Below are 15773 nucleotides of genomic sequence, written 5' to 3' on the forward strand. Positions count from 1 at the left end.
TACGTGATCACCGGGGACGACTTCATGCGGTTTCACCTCGGTGTTGTCTGGAAATGCGGCGGCAACCTGTGAACGACAAGAGTGTAGGGCAGACATCAAGGAAGCTAGGTAATCTGTCAGCATATTACTGGAAACATCTGTAATACTGCGGGGTCTAGGTGCACCCCCACATGTTTGGGGGGCGGCCGAATACGACCTCATACGGGGACAGACCTGATCTGGAATGTGCAACCATCCTCATATAAAATAAAGCAACTGGCAGGGTAACTAGCCAGTCTACACCTTTTTCTCTAGATACTTTTGCAATGCGGATTTTCAATGTCTGATTATGTCTCTCTACGAGACCGGCTGCTTCAGGATGGCGCACACAATGGAACTTCCACTGGTACCCCAACAGAAGGGAAACATGCTTCATTAACTCAGATGAGAATGGCTGGCCGTTATCAGAATACACGACTCTAGGGAGTCCATAGCGGGGAAAGAATTCACGAACCAACTGCCTGGCAGTGGTCGCAGCTGTGTAATCTGGGACTGGATATGCTTCTGTCCACCTGGACAAAGCGCATACAACTACGAGGACATACTTGAAACCTCGACATCGCTCCATCTGAATATAATCCATCTGGAGGACTTCAAAAGGGTGGTCAGGAGGTTGGAATCCCCCTTGTTCCACCGGGACACTTTTACCTGGATTGAACTGACAACATATCATACAGGTACGGACTTTCTGCTTGGCTGCAGCTCGTAAATGCTTGTTGAACCAAAGGTTCTGGATACTGTCTAACATAGCTTTTTCTCCTAGATGTGCCGGACTATGTGCGGTATTAATAATGACTTGAACCATAGAGTCGGGGAGAAACCATGTGGCTTTTCCCTTCGTCAACCATCCTTGATCTGTCTGGACCCCTCCTTGTTCGGACCATTTCTTTATTTCATCGGGAGTAGCATGTAACTGTATGTCTATGACATCTTGTGTAGGGTCCTTAACTGTCATACAAGTAGTCTGATCTGGAGTGAGTGTCTGTGTCGTGTTAACTGGAATGTCTGGGGTCTGAGCTGTGAGCTTGGCTGTTCGATCTGCTAGATCGTTACCTTGGGAAATGATGTCAGTGACTTTCGTATGTGCCTTGCACTTCATGATAGCGATAGCTGTCGGTAAATGTATTGCATCTAACAGAGCTTGAATGAGGAGACCATGCTGGATCTTGGTTCCATGAGAAGTCATGAAACCTCTTTCTTGCCAGAGTACTCCAAAGTCGTGTACGACTCCGAATGCGTAACGTGAATCTGTGTATATGTTTACTTTCAGGTTCTTGGCACGTATGCAGGCTTGGGTCAGAGCAACTAGCTCTGCTGCTTGAGCAGACAGGGTGTCAATACGATGTGTTTCTATAACTTCGGTTTCAGTAGTCACTGCATACGCGGCTACTAGTTCTCCTGTACTTGTTCTCATACATGAACCATCCACATAAAGTGTCAGGTCGGGATTAGGTAATGGAATATCTGTCAGGTCTTGTCTTGGCTTTGTCATAATGTTAACAACTTCCACACAGTCATGTGTGGCAGGATTTGAAGTAACTGAGGGTAACAGTGTAGCAGGATTTAGAATGTTGCAGCGTCTGATTTCTATGTGTGGCTGGAACAGTGTCAGTTCATAACCTGTTAAACGTGCAATTGTCAAGTGCTGAGTCTGGGTTCTGTTTAAAAGAACTTCCACGGAGTGTGGAACTTGTACTGTCAGGGAGTGTCCTAATACTATGGAATCACTTTGTCTGATAGCTAGAGCTGTGGCTGCAACTGACTTGAGGCACGCAGGCAGAGCCTGGGCTACTGGATCTAATGTGCTCGAAAAATAAGCACAGGGCTTGTACTGTCCTGCTTGATCTTGTGTAAGAACAGATAATGCAGTACCATCACGTTCTGTGACAAAAAGTGTAAAAGGCTTACTGTAGTTCGGTGTTGCTAGAACAGGTGCTTGGCATAAGGCTTTCTTTAATTCATTAAAAACAAGTGTATGTTCCTGGGTCCAAGGGAGGACAGTCGATACGGCTGCCTCCTGTGTCGTTAACTGTATCAGTGGCTTGGCTAGAAATGCATACTGGGGAATCCATTGTCTGCAGTAAGAAGTGAGGCCGATAAAAGCTCGTACCTCCTTCTATGTCTTGGGCTGTGGAAGACTCGCTATTAACTGGATACGGTCAGGTGTCAACTGCCTACCCCACTTGGACAGTAAGTGTCCTAAGTATACCACTTGCTGGACACAGAATTGTCATTTGGAAGGGGACACCTTGTGCCCCTGCTCGGCCAGAAAATACAGAACTGTAAGTGACGCTCGCTCGCTGTCACGTTCAGAACGGGCTGTGATCAGTAGATCATCGACATACTGGAGCAGGGCAGTGTCAGTTGGCATGTGGATATTGTCTAGTTGTCTCTTAAGTGCTTGACTATAAATACTAGGACTTTCTGTGAAACTTTGAGGAGCTCGTGTGAATTTATAGCTTCTTCCATTTAAACAGAATCCGAAAAGGTACTGGCTGTCTGGATGAATGGGGACACTGAAAAATGCGTTCTTGAGGTCGATAACTGTGAAGAACGTAGCTTCAGAATCAATGGCTGTCAATAGGGAAGAAATATCTGGGACTACTGGGTACTGAGGTATGATACATTTATTAAGCTCTCGAAGGTCAATCACTAATCGATATACTGGAGGTGCATTTGGATCAGTACGTTTCAAGACTGGAATGATAGGAGAATTACATACATTGGAGTCAGTTTCTACAACCACTCCTTGAGCAATAAGTTCGTCAATAATTTTGGATAAGGCTGCTACAGCCTCAGGTGGCAATCTGTACTGTCTGATTCGTGGCAAAACTATACCTTGCTTCAGAGTCACACGATGGGGTGTGATGTGCATACAACCAACATCAGTTGGACCTTGTGCCCATAGATGCTGTGGGACATTCAATAATCTTGGATCAAAATCACGTAATACATAATGACCTTTGAAGTCTCTAAGGAACAAACGAACTCCTTCTGGGGAACAACATATTACTGCACCTAATTCTTTTAATGTTTTAATGCCTAACAAATTTTCTGGACATGATTTCGTAAGTAACAAATCAGTAGTTCGGGACAATGGACCAACTTCTAGAGTAACTGGTTTTGAAATTTCATTAACAATCGGTTTTCCTGAAAATCCAAGGGAAACATTTCTAGAGCCTGAGAGCGGAGCCCCTGGAACTTCGTCATGGCTGATAGTAGTCCTACTTGCCCCTGTATCAATCAAAAACTTTCTGTCTTTCCCTAATACTTGACTGTGTACGTAGGGACCCTCTTGATCTACAGGTATCTTGATGAGAGGCAAGCCTACCTCCCTCTCTAGGCTGTTTCATGAATACTGTTGATACTCTGGATACTCTGACTGGGCATACTGGTACATCTGCTGTGTAACATGTTGTGTTGCAGCGATAGGCTGCTGTGCTGGAACTGTCTGTTGTGCATTCTGTGGTGACTGGGAAGTCTGTGAAACTTGTTCTTGTCTAGGCGGACGTGGTCTTTCTTTAGTCTTACCAGTAGCTATGTTGTGTTTCAGAACTGCACACTCGTTTATAAAATGACCTGGCTGTTTACAGTAATTGCAAGTCCCTTTAACGGGAGCTGCAGGATGACTGGCTTGATTCGGACCCCTCTTCTGACTGTCTTGCGGAACAGATTGTGCAACTAATACTTTCATTTTCGTGTCTTTCATACGTCTCCTTTCGTGTTCTTGCTCTTCCCTGATTCTGTTCTGGTGATACTGGAGCATCTGTAACATTTGTGACGGAGTATTAGCTTGCCAACTACTTTCGACTTTCAAAACTCGATTTTTAACTTGTGGGCTTGAATTCTCGACTAGTTTGGTAACAAAAAGATGAGGGTATGACTCGCTACTCGTCTTCAGACCACTGTTAATAATAAAACATTTTTCATATCTAGAATAAAAATTACTAGTGTCTTCGTCTAGTTTCTGTTTACATGCTGAGATTGCATCCCAATCTTCCTTTTTCGTGGCTAGTAATCTTGGCAAAACCTGAATCAATAACTCAGGCAATTCTTTAACTTTACCCCCTAGACCGGTACCTGGTACTCGCGAATTATCTTCAGCTTCTAGAGCTGTCCAATCTATCTTTTTCTCTCCCACCTCCCATTCTTTTTCCTTGAGTTTTTCATATACCCCTGCGGGCAACAGGACCTTTAACATTTTAATGATATCAGGATACGTGTATTCTGCCATACGGAGCATGTCTTTTAATTCTCGATGGAACCCTGCTGGATCTTTGTCGTGACAGGGAATTAACTTTTTCATCTCTAAGAGTTCCATCTTGGTGATAGGGGTGTAAACAAATACTCGTTCTAGATCACCACCCGTTGTCCTAACTGGGTGTACTTCTCGTAACGGATGCTGTCTATCTATGTACAATGATTTACTTTCTGGAGGTGAGACATGAACAAAATGCGGATTCAGAAACGTTCTATATTTGTGGCGCTGCTCTAGAATGATACTAATTAAATCGGTACCTAGACCTCTCCATCTATACTGTAGTAACTCGTTCAGAACATCATGTAACGGACCTGGATCAGAATGCTGTCCCTCATATAATGTAATGAGGTGCTGGATCATATATATACCCACCAGTCGTTGCTCGGCTGGGGGCAGTTTCAGAAACATTTGTGCCACTATTTCGTCTGGAAAAGTGGTAGAATCAGTAGTCCATCGGACTGCTGATCGGGCTAGTTCTTGTTCATGCATGGTACTGAGTTCACTATAACCGACTCGTGATTTCAGAATGTGATCGGTAGCTTGAAATACTTGTTCGAGAGAACCTTGTTCTGGTGCTGGAGGAGGGAAAACTTTCTTGTGTTGCGGGCGTGAATGTCGGTCGGGAAGTCTAGTTTTACCTACATACGCTATTCTGGTGGGATTCTCGTCGTCTACCTCTTCAGTATCAGAGGCGTCTTCTTTCTCGGTTACTTGTGCTGTTTTTCGTTTCTCGTGTAACTTTATTATTTCCCTACGTATTTTCTTGTACATACTCTCTATACAGTTCTGGGTCTTGTGTCTTCCCTCGGCTATATGATCACTCCACCTGGTCAGGACTTTCATTTCTTCTGGATCTTTATTTGGATAGTCTTGTTCTCTTATTAAACAATTAATTAAAAACTTTAAAAGCATGAGCTGAATCTCGACTTTTCTTTGAACCATGGCGTCGCCAATACTTTCTGGGTCTGCTCCTGTACGGATGAAACGATATATTCTGTCTAGATAACCTTTCATATTCGGCAGGGTGTCCAAATATTCGGTCACACGTCTTACACGCAATGAATACAGGACCATATCATCATCGCCTGGGACTGGATCATAACGGCATTCGGTAAGGGCTCGCTTGATATCGGCAACTGACTGGATTTTGGGCGAATGCTGTAACGCTCGTTCATGTAGCTCGAGTAACGTTAGACGTCTGTGTTGAGGCGGGGTTCCAGGAGGACTTCCCCCCGTGGCCCCTAGACTAGAATCGTCGACGGGTATTGTACGGGCTGGGAGAGTGACTGATGTAGCGGGTACATGTACTGTAGGCTGGACCGGGGGTACCGTAACAGGTGCTGTAACGGGTGCCCCGGTGGCTGGAGGAACAGGAATTACATTATTTACGGGAGCTGGCGGAACAGGATTCGCATATGCTGGGACTGTGTCGTCCAAATAGGACGAGAGAAAAATATCAGCTGCGGTCGGTTTGTGACGTAGCTTAATCGGAACTAATGGCGGCGGAAAATTACATGGTGCTTCCGGGTTTGCTTTTGGCAAGCCCTCGGCAAGAAGAGGATACATACCCTTAATAAGGGCATTTCTCTGTCTGTCTGACTGTTCGGCTTTGACTTGTTCACCTACTTCGATTAATTCCCTTTCTTGGGCTCTTTCTGAGGATTCTCTACTTAATTCTGTTTTTCTGAATTCTTTTTCTTTTCTTTTATGAGATTCTTTGCGCCATAACTCGATGGCGTCTTTCTGAGACTGTCTGGATTTCTTTTTCCATAATGCTTCTTCTACTCGCATGATGCACTCGGCATCCCATGTACCTGATACAGGCCATCTATATTTCTCTTCGAGATGTCTGGTATAATCAGACCATAAGTCTAGATATAATATGGCACTTAAGCCACGCTTGTGATACATAAAATGTCCTGGACTGTCCCTAGGCGGGACAGGAACTGCTTCCTCGAGCAGACCTTTTCTGGTTTTTAACTGACGTAATTTCGAGAATAGAGGCATTCTAGACTGGAATCTGGACACAATACAATACACGATAAACACAATAATAACTGGAAAAACAAATCACTCATACCACGACACTGAAAACACATTGAAATAACATTTAAAATAACAGTTCGGACAGAATATTACCTGGAATACTAAGAACAGAATACATGAATTTCTCGAGAACAGAACTTACTAGAATTACTAGATGCACTGCTAAAACAGTACGAAACATACCGGTCTCATAAAGAGACACGTCAGGACCCGCGTCCACCTAGGTGAACACTTCGTGTTGGATTTGCGTACCCAAACCCACGGACCAGAGACAAATTAATTGACCCTGTCTAGATACTACCCCAGCAACGGTACTCACCGGGCAGCAAGAACGGAAGGCCTCGGACTGGACTGGACTGCTACGACGACGGACTACGAACTTCGGACTTCAGTTACAGGTGGGCCTCCGGATACCTCGGACCTTGGACTCTCGGCTTGGGCTCTGGTCGGGACTCGCCGCGTTCCTCCACCGCCTCGTCTGGATGCTGGACCGCAACCTCCGTCTCCTCCGTGGGCCTGAGGGATACTTGAAGCAGAACTATCTGCACGTGCACGGTATGGTTCCGTCACGGCTGCAGAGGATCAGGGGCCCTGCGTGGCTTCTCCGGCGCGTGGGGAAAGGGCAAGTCCCTATTCGGGCGCCATTATGTGGTAAATAAATAATTAATTACCGGTTCTATTTTTCAGGATACTCATATAAACAGATAGCTCAATAAATAAGAGTCAGGATTCGAGGTATCTTGAGTCACAGGCTTTAATCAGGCATAACAGGACAGGAACAGGACAGCCTTACGGGAATAGGATGGCAGCTGCCGGGGGCAGGATCTGGGAGCATAAGGGATAACTTTTTTAATATGGGTGCACAATATATATACTTAAACAAAATACATTACATTCAATACAGTAGGCGTAGCAGTGGGCGTATACATAGACATGTGATGTAAACGTAACAGAAATGTCATAAACGGGGCGGAAACATGGAGGGGGCTACCTGAGCAGCCGGGACCTCTAACCTAGTGGTGCGCGCAAACGGGCAATGACGTGTGACTAGGGAGAACTGGGGGCTATGACTTCTGCGCTAGAAGAGGAGACTAAAGTCTGGAGTGTCAGAGCGACATGTACCTAAGACATATCTGGTATCTGGTGTTTGGAGAACATATTGATAGAATCCAAAAGTTATCAGGGGTAAAGGCTACTTGACTCTAAGACTGGTGCATGCATTATTCTAAATGTATTGCGTGTGCGAGGAATATTCTATGAATATTAATACAGTATTTCTCTTACATGGAGACATAAAGGCTAGACCATGACGGAAACTATTGATGCGATTCAGTAGCTTAGGAATGCAGAGAAGGAGGGCTGGACTGATAACTAGAAGCATAACATACTCTTGGCAGACTGGGAGGCAGAGCCAGGCCGGGCCGGGCACTGCGAGGCATGAAGTAAGTGAAGGGTCAGGGATACAGGTGGGGGCTGTATCGCTCCTCGGAGAGGGTTCAGGAGACAGGAGCTGAATCTGAGTCCGGGCCCTTTTGAGGCCTAGAAACGGGGACAATTCAATGAATTAACGTGCACACTGTAAAACGTGGCAACGTAGGTTTACATAGGCCTAATACTCATAGCTATCACGAGAACTGGAAACTGGCATACTAGAGTTGGACACAACTATAATTGCGTCTTTAAGCGATCATAGGGAATACATATGCATATCGATCATGCACATATAACATAAGATGAGGAACACGTAGGCACATATAACATGGCAAAATTTACTTTTCCACAGATCGCCCTAGAAGCTGGAAAATATGGTCACATTGCCTCTTTTGACTGGGCTCTCAAAAATCTGGCAAGGTCCCCGGTGACAGCACTGGGAACAAAAAGAAATCAGGATTGTTGCTTTGCACGTATGCATGTATGACTCTGTAGTGCCACATTACCACCAGAGGGCTTTGGAACCATTTAATAAAAGAAGGCAGCTCAGGGCTTGCTTTACAACTGTAAACCTTTGTTTAACAGATTACTGTGGCTTTGGTTTGCTTAACGTCAAGCGAATGAGAAATCCAGCCCTAAGACCCATCCTGCTGACAGCAATCTGTTTCTAGAAACAGGCCTTTCTTCTTAACTCTTTCATGTGGTATTCTGCAAGGCCTTTTTCTCGGGTAGGGCTGGATGCTACTAGCTTTGGATGATGTCATGTAGTTAGTCATCTACTAGGTGTGCGTGTTAGAGGGTTCACTCAACAGAGAGATCTGATTGGTGGTGCAGTGTCCTGCTGGACATGTTCTAGTGTTCCACTTTGTATTACACCCACACTGTACAGCACGTGGGCCTAGGGCCCACCACATCACAGGTGGAAGGAGCAGAGAACATCCAGGCTCTCAGTCACCTTCTTTTACAGGGTTTCTGCTCAAGTACCATTCCAGCTTGAAGAACAATCTCACCGTGTGAGGAGGGGGCTGGGCCATGGACAGGGCGGGGCCTCGTGCTGAAAAGTACCTACGAGACACTTTTGAACCCCACCGTGCCGCCAAGCCCCCTCCTACCCACCAAAAAAAGCTTGCTGGTGCCGATGTCCTGAGGTTTTTCCACACACCTGAATGGACATCAGCAGTTAAAAGTCTCGGAAAAAGAGCTGGGAAATCACTATTTACAGTAGTTTCCAGCTCGTTTTCCTGGTCACCGTGTGATATCGGCTCCTCACCGGTAGACCGTGTGATGAGAGCCGATATAGGGTGTCCCACGGTGGCACCCACCATGTGAGTTTGCAGGTATGCTACCTATTTGCAGAAGAGCAATGAACACTGAAGAAGACCGCCGTGTCCTGGTAGTTGGGTGAATGTGTGCGGTTGCGCTAAGTTACTGTGTCAATCCTTGGCGCTGGGTACCTGCCCTAACCAGATCCCTGATCTGGCATACCCACGCAGCGCTCACCTGCCATACGGTAAAGCATGTGCCACCTCACTAGCAGTGTCCCTCCTACACACCATAAAGAAGTGGCATTTCTGCAGGCCCATAATGGAAGGGTCAATGCCCCATTTTCAGCATAGATGCCCATAAAAGATGAATTAACATATCATGAACTTTATGGCATTAAATATATAGTGGTTACTGCCCCAGACAAGGTGTTGAAGTGCTTTCATTACAGATGCATATAATCAGTGGGTATCCAGAAAATGTGTTCCGGTACCAGCCCTCCGGGACCTACTTTGGACCCCGCTGCCCTAAAACGCACCGTCTACGAACCTAGTCGTCCACACTAGCACAGACAATGCAAAGGCAATGACAATCATTATGCGTAATCTAAAAACGAACGTCACAGTTCAAGCAATCAAGTTAAATAAAAACATCTGTTCACAATGAAGACTTTTTTCAGGTGCATTAGGCTCTAGACTCAGATAGCCTTATGTACCAGCCAAGTAGTCCTACTCACGTTGCTACTAGCCAGGGAAACAAAAAAAGAGCATTCAAGGATACAGTAATTTGTTTCTTCGATTCGGCCTCTGGTTAATTCTAAATGAAGGATTCACGTAATTATTTTTTTTACCCCAGCATAAAGTTTCCAATTTTTCCTGTTCGTGGTCATTTTCGCTTTAACTGCACTGAGCCACGATGCAAAATGTGAGCAAATTTTCCCCTCTATATGCAGACTTTTTCTTTAAAAAAATGTCTCGTTGCAGCGCGTCTTGTATGCACAATGTAAAATATATGCAAGATTGTTCTTTGTCAATATAAACTGTTGCAAAACTCGCAACTATCACGCAATCGTGTGAAGACGTAAAAGTCTGCAACTTTGGGAACTTTGCAAAGTAAAAGTTAGTCGAAGTTTCCTAAATACTTAGAGGTACCACCCATATCCATGGGGGCCTAGCTTTACCCAACTTAGCAATTTAAAGCAACGCTACTCCGTTTCTTGGCAGAATAGGGTACAAAGGGGACGATAAAGCTGTGGTGCTTTACTGAAAACCATTGCTTAATTTGTTACAGTCGGTGCCCACTGGCCCTTATCTTTAGAGACCGGGTTGGATGGCATAGAACCTGTAATCATGAGAAAAAGGGTCCGGGAGTGTAGGATGGTGGATGGATGAGGCACGAGGTGGACTCAAGAATACACAGCTTGGAAGTTCAGAGCCCAACCTTCAGCAGCTCCGGTGGCGGGCTTCTGAGCAAAATATGGGCATCAGCACCTATTTATTTATATTTTAATTTATTTTGACAAACTAAGCACTGCTGACAACGTAAGCGGAGTTGTCGCCTGCCCTTGTGGTCCATACAACGGCTAAACACAGCCCAGAGGGGATGTGCACTTTACTCCTCCTTTGAAATGAGAGTAACCCTTCATGTGTGGGATAGGCTTAACGCCAACCCGGGCCTAAAATAGTTTCCCTTGTGGCTCACTCCACATGTGAAAAGCCAGACTCTATTCTGGATCTGGATAGGTCGGCAAACAAAATCTGTAGAAACGAAAGCTAATGATAGGACCCTCTTCTCCCATGGGGCTTTTAAATCCTTTGAAGAGGTAAAAAAGAATGTTTGACTTACAACAAAATGAGAAGCTCCACTACATCAAAGTTCGACATTGGTTAAATGTAACCACATTGGTTATTATGTTATGGGGAGCAGCACCTGGCAATGTGATGGTGGAGGGTGTGTGAGAGTTAACACACACAAATTAGAATGTAAGGACTAAAAATACATAGGCTGCTACTGTGCACCAGCATGGCCATAAGGGCAGCAGAACGCTCATCGTGTACCCCTAGAAAGGGGGCTAATCAGAGAAGGCCGAATAATACAAAAGGCAACGCGCAGCAGTCAGAGATGGTGTTGAGCAAAAAGAGCAAGAACTGGACTTGGTGATTTGAGCAATAGACATGCACTTTTTAAAGACAAGCATGATGGCTACTGCTGAACAAATAAATCCCATGAACACGGTAGAACAAGAGGAGCAATAAAGGCAGACGATTAGGCCAGACACTACATATTGTTTCACCTGAGTCCACCTACTCCCACTAGGTGCTTGGAAGCCAGAATTTCAGCAGGGGTTCGCATCACAAGTCTCTTTCTAGCTCCCAAAGTCAGGAAGGCATCTATCGGACGAACCATAGTCGGATTGTAACTAACACTCTATTCGGGCTAGCACTGTGCAAGTGTGAGGGTGAGTGAGAAAGCACTTGGTTGAAATGGTGACACATTTTTTTTTTTTTGAAAATCAACTTTATTGGCATTTTTAAAACAGGGCTAGAAAGGAAAATTCATTGGTCGTAGCTCAAGAAGTAGCAGGCATAGCGAGAAAAAAACATCATTACATATGGGTAGAAGTATATCAGTCCAGTCCGACATCATATTCAGCGTAGTAACAACGAAGACATTGTACATATCTGGGTTCACGATGGAAGCAAGTTAAACCATTTCCCCCATATTTTAGGGAACATTTCTGGGGCACCCCGAGATTCAAAGAGGGCCTCCTCTTGGGCCCCACACCAGTCCACCCCCCTCCTCTATCCCCCCCACCGTGGGGGCGGACTCTCTTAGCCAGTTGCGAACTATGTCCCGCTTGGCCACGGCCACCGCCGTCCCCAACAGGCGCTTGTCTGATCTATTGCCATCTAGGCCATCGATAAAACCCAACAAAAGCAGCAGTGGGGCGTGAGGGACCTCTCAGCCCAGGGCCTGTGAAAGTTCAGTGACAAATTTATGAACGTTGAACTGAACCCTTCATTGCATTCACTGAAGCTTGTTTGAGGCATAGTCGTGGCATAACACAAAATGATGGCACTCCCAGCTCCTGCAAAGTGCAATGAGATGTCTCTCAAGACCGTGGTATGTCAAAGACAGCAAAAGATAACTCAGAAAGATTAAGCCTGCAACCTCGGCATCATCCTCGACAGCAAACTCTCCATGAAACGACAGGTCAATGCTGTCTCCTCAGCCCGATTCTGCATGCTGTGCAGAAGCTTCAAGTGGCTACCAACCAGCACCAGTAAAACAGAGACGCCGGCCCTCATCACCAGCAGTCTAGACTATGACAATGCACTCTATGCAGGTACCACCGGTGAACTCAGGAGAAGACTCCAGACCATCCAGAACGCAGCAGCCAGGCTGATCCTCAACCAGCCCAAAAAAAACCACATCTTCCAGCACCTGAGAGCCCTCCACTGGCTCCCCAACCAGAAGAGAAGCCACTTCAAGCTCCTACATGAACCACTGCCTAAACTTCCACCATCTAGAAACCTCTGCTCCACTTACCTCGTCTTCACACAGACACTGACCATATGCTGCATCAGAGAACAATCCTCCCACCTCGCATCGAAATCCTGGAACGCCCTTCCCCTCCACCTTCGAACAGCACCCTCATTGGCAGACTTCAGGAAGGGACTCAACAGCTCAGCACCTGGATACCCTCACAGGTGATAAGCAGCGCTTTTTAAGTAGTTCAATTGAGTGATCGAAAGATTCATGCAAACTTTAGCATGAATAGGGTGGGGAAACCCTTGTGTGCAGAAATTACAAGGGCCTGTGTTACAGCTGAGGTACAGTGATATCTACTGTGATGCGCCATGAGGGACTACAAGCTTTCTTGCTCTTAATGGGGCATCCCTAGGTCAAACACCACAAGTGAAATTTAACTCAAATAAATTAGAGAGTCACCCAGTTCATGGAATGCTACACAAGGAACCACCCACTAATATGTTATTAGGGTGTCACTCCGTATCTATACCGACGCGCAACACAAAATAAGCGGACATGTGCTTCCTGCCTCTAATATGGAATGTCTTATTTTCAATGCAAAAGATGTGGTTAAGTCAGTTACCCTTGTGTTGCAAACTCAGTTTGTGCCAGTCCAAAGAAAGGTGTATGTAGTACACAGAGCTCCAGCCCAAGACAATAACACAGGAAAGCTTTTAAAATAGTCTAAAAAATCTAGGTAAACGCTTTTATTGTCAAAATGGTTTGATGCTACCTGGCAACAAAACAATGACAAAGGTCAAGAAAGCTGATTCTTTAACATTGCTTTATTTTCTACTCGAGCAACAGATACATTTTAATTAAATATTTTTGCTAAATTCACAGCCATCACTTTTCTGTCATAACAATGATTGTTCACCACACATATAGTTGTATACACTGATGACATTCCGCTTTGTAGTTGCACATTCAAGGGACCATAAACAAATAAACACACTGGGGAGATTCACAATGGAAAAATCAATCATAAACCTAAATTTATGACCAAATGTACCTTACATATGGCGGCTAGGAATTCCCAAAGAGATTCCTGGAATGCGTAAGCCCATTTATGGGTGCGATGATCAACACTATGAGTGCAGAGTTGTCCCCACCTGATAATCCCAATTAACGGCTGGGAATGTGGGTGTTCCAAGGGGTTCCGATGTGTGGCTTGTCTTGGATTTTGGGAACGCCCACAAACAACTATGTCTGAGGGCATTCAAACTTCACATTCCCCTTTCTTGCATAATGCTGCATAAGACCCTTTCAAGGATCAAAAGGGGAATGCCGCTCTCCCTAATTTGATGGGGTGTAGAGGAAAGGTTTCTCCACAGCAGCTATTTTGTTCCTTACCAAAATAAGACCTACAGTTTTCAATAAAGATTGTTTAAGAAAGATAAATCCACTGCCCCTTTGTTGGATTCCAGTGCAGTGTGATGTCACTATCAGTAACGTCATTAAAGGGCAAAGGGTATCCAGGTCACTGCTGCTACGTTTCTGATCAGATGGTGCAAATACAAATGTTATTTTAATAAGTTGGACCATTTTACTGTGTATACGTTCCTCCAAAAAGTAAAAGATATTTAATGTAAGAATGTGCAAAGATGTCATAGTCGTTTGTACATATCATACCTTTTCTTAGCCAAAATGCTGCACTTGCTGATGATTTTTACTTATACATTTGGGGCTAGAATATCAGGGCTGGTGTATTATAGTGATCTGTATACAAACCTATATAAAGCAATGGCAAAGCAGACAATTTCAAAAGAGTTCAAGCTGGTCCCCATGGTTATAATGACAAAGCAGTAATCCTGCTCTTGTTGAATCAACAAAAGGTTCAGTTTAGGGTTAACTCAGTGAGATTAGTGGGACAGAGTGGAAGTGGTGGCAGTAGCTTGGGCCCGAGGGTGCCGTGACCAACAAAAACATATAAGAAGAAATCAAGAATCAGGTTTCCAACCAGAAGGTTTTTTTGCACAGCTCTACAATGCGACCCAATCCTTTTTAGGCATCTGCCAAACAGTACACGCGGTCTAGTTGCAAAAAAACCTACAGTGAACTTATAGTAGGGTTACAGCACGCCCACTGCTTCCCATTGGTTGGCTTTATTGTCACTCTTCTTAGATAGCCTTTTATTTGTCGTCTACTGTGGACTCCCGTTTCTCTTATGTGTTTGTCCCTCCCAAGGAGCATAGCCTCTTAACGTGTGTCCTTCCACTGCTTGCCTTTTGGGGACATTTTTGTTTTTGGTTAAGTACTCCCTGAGAGTGCATGTATTTTCAAGATGTGTCCCTCGCGTACTTCTTTTACTACCTCTGCCACGCTCCGTGTTGCTCTTTTGCCCTTGTGATTCTCCGTCCCCTACATATTGTGCTGGCTCTCATGTGCTTCTCCCCCTGTAGTTTCTTTCTTACTCATGCTCCCCCCTCACTCTTTGTTACTGCCCCATCCCACCCTTCTGCTTTCTCTTGCTGCCACTGTCCCCCACCAGTGGTCTTTCTATTAAAAATGCATTTTTATTATTATTATTTTTGTCAAAGGACAAGACTGCAAATTGCTGCTGGCCAGTCTGCACTAAAAGTTCTTTTGCTATACTTCTATTTCTTTTTGTTAATTTACCTAACCATTTCAGATAGGTAAATAAGTAAAAAAAGAGGTGTTTATTTCATTTTGTAGAAGAACAAAGGGATAGCTCTAGCAGGATAGATATATTATATTTCAAAGTGAGGCACGCTAATTATTTGCAGCCTCACTAGGGCTGTAATTACCCTTTAAGAAGGATCCTCTGTGTTCAATCGCAAAATACAAACATAAGGAGAGGCATTGGTGCACTACATTTTGGAACGACAATTACACCAAACTCACGTTCACATAGTCATGTTTACTTATTCAATGTTGCTTGTATACTTTACAAAAAACTTTCAAAGTTAATTGCTAATATACATCATAAGCAATAAATGTCAAAGAAAAACATTTTAATGCGGGTCAGCTTTAGGACCGCGAAGACAGACAATACACCATCATTAAAAGGTGACAAAGAATTGCCTTCTCTAAGGAAAAACACCAAATAATATTAGATTTGCTCAAATAGTGCACAAATCAATTAAATACAACTATAACTCAAACGCTGGTCTACAACTAAATTTGAATTCTCAGTTGCTTCTTCTTGCTTGGCGTAGATCCTAGGGGGCGTGGGTTGATG

At 44.6% G+C, this 15773-nt stretch overlaps 1 protein-coding gene across 3 annotated transcripts in view; it reads right to left on the reverse strand.

Annotated features, from left to right (window-relative positions):
* The window catches only part of ESYT2 (extended synaptotagmin 2), a 641975-nt gene that overhangs the window by 563526 nt on the left and 62676 nt on the right, over positions 1 to 15773 (reverse strand). The gene's annotated exons all lie outside the window — the stretch shown is intronic.

The sequence above is a fragment of the Lissotriton helveticus genome, chromosome 10 (assembly GCF_964261635.1).
Source record: "Lissotriton helveticus chromosome 10, aLisHel1.1, whole genome shotgun sequence".
Taxonomy (NCBI): Eukaryota; Metazoa; Chordata; class Amphibia; order Caudata; family Salamandridae; genus Lissotriton; species Lissotriton helveticus.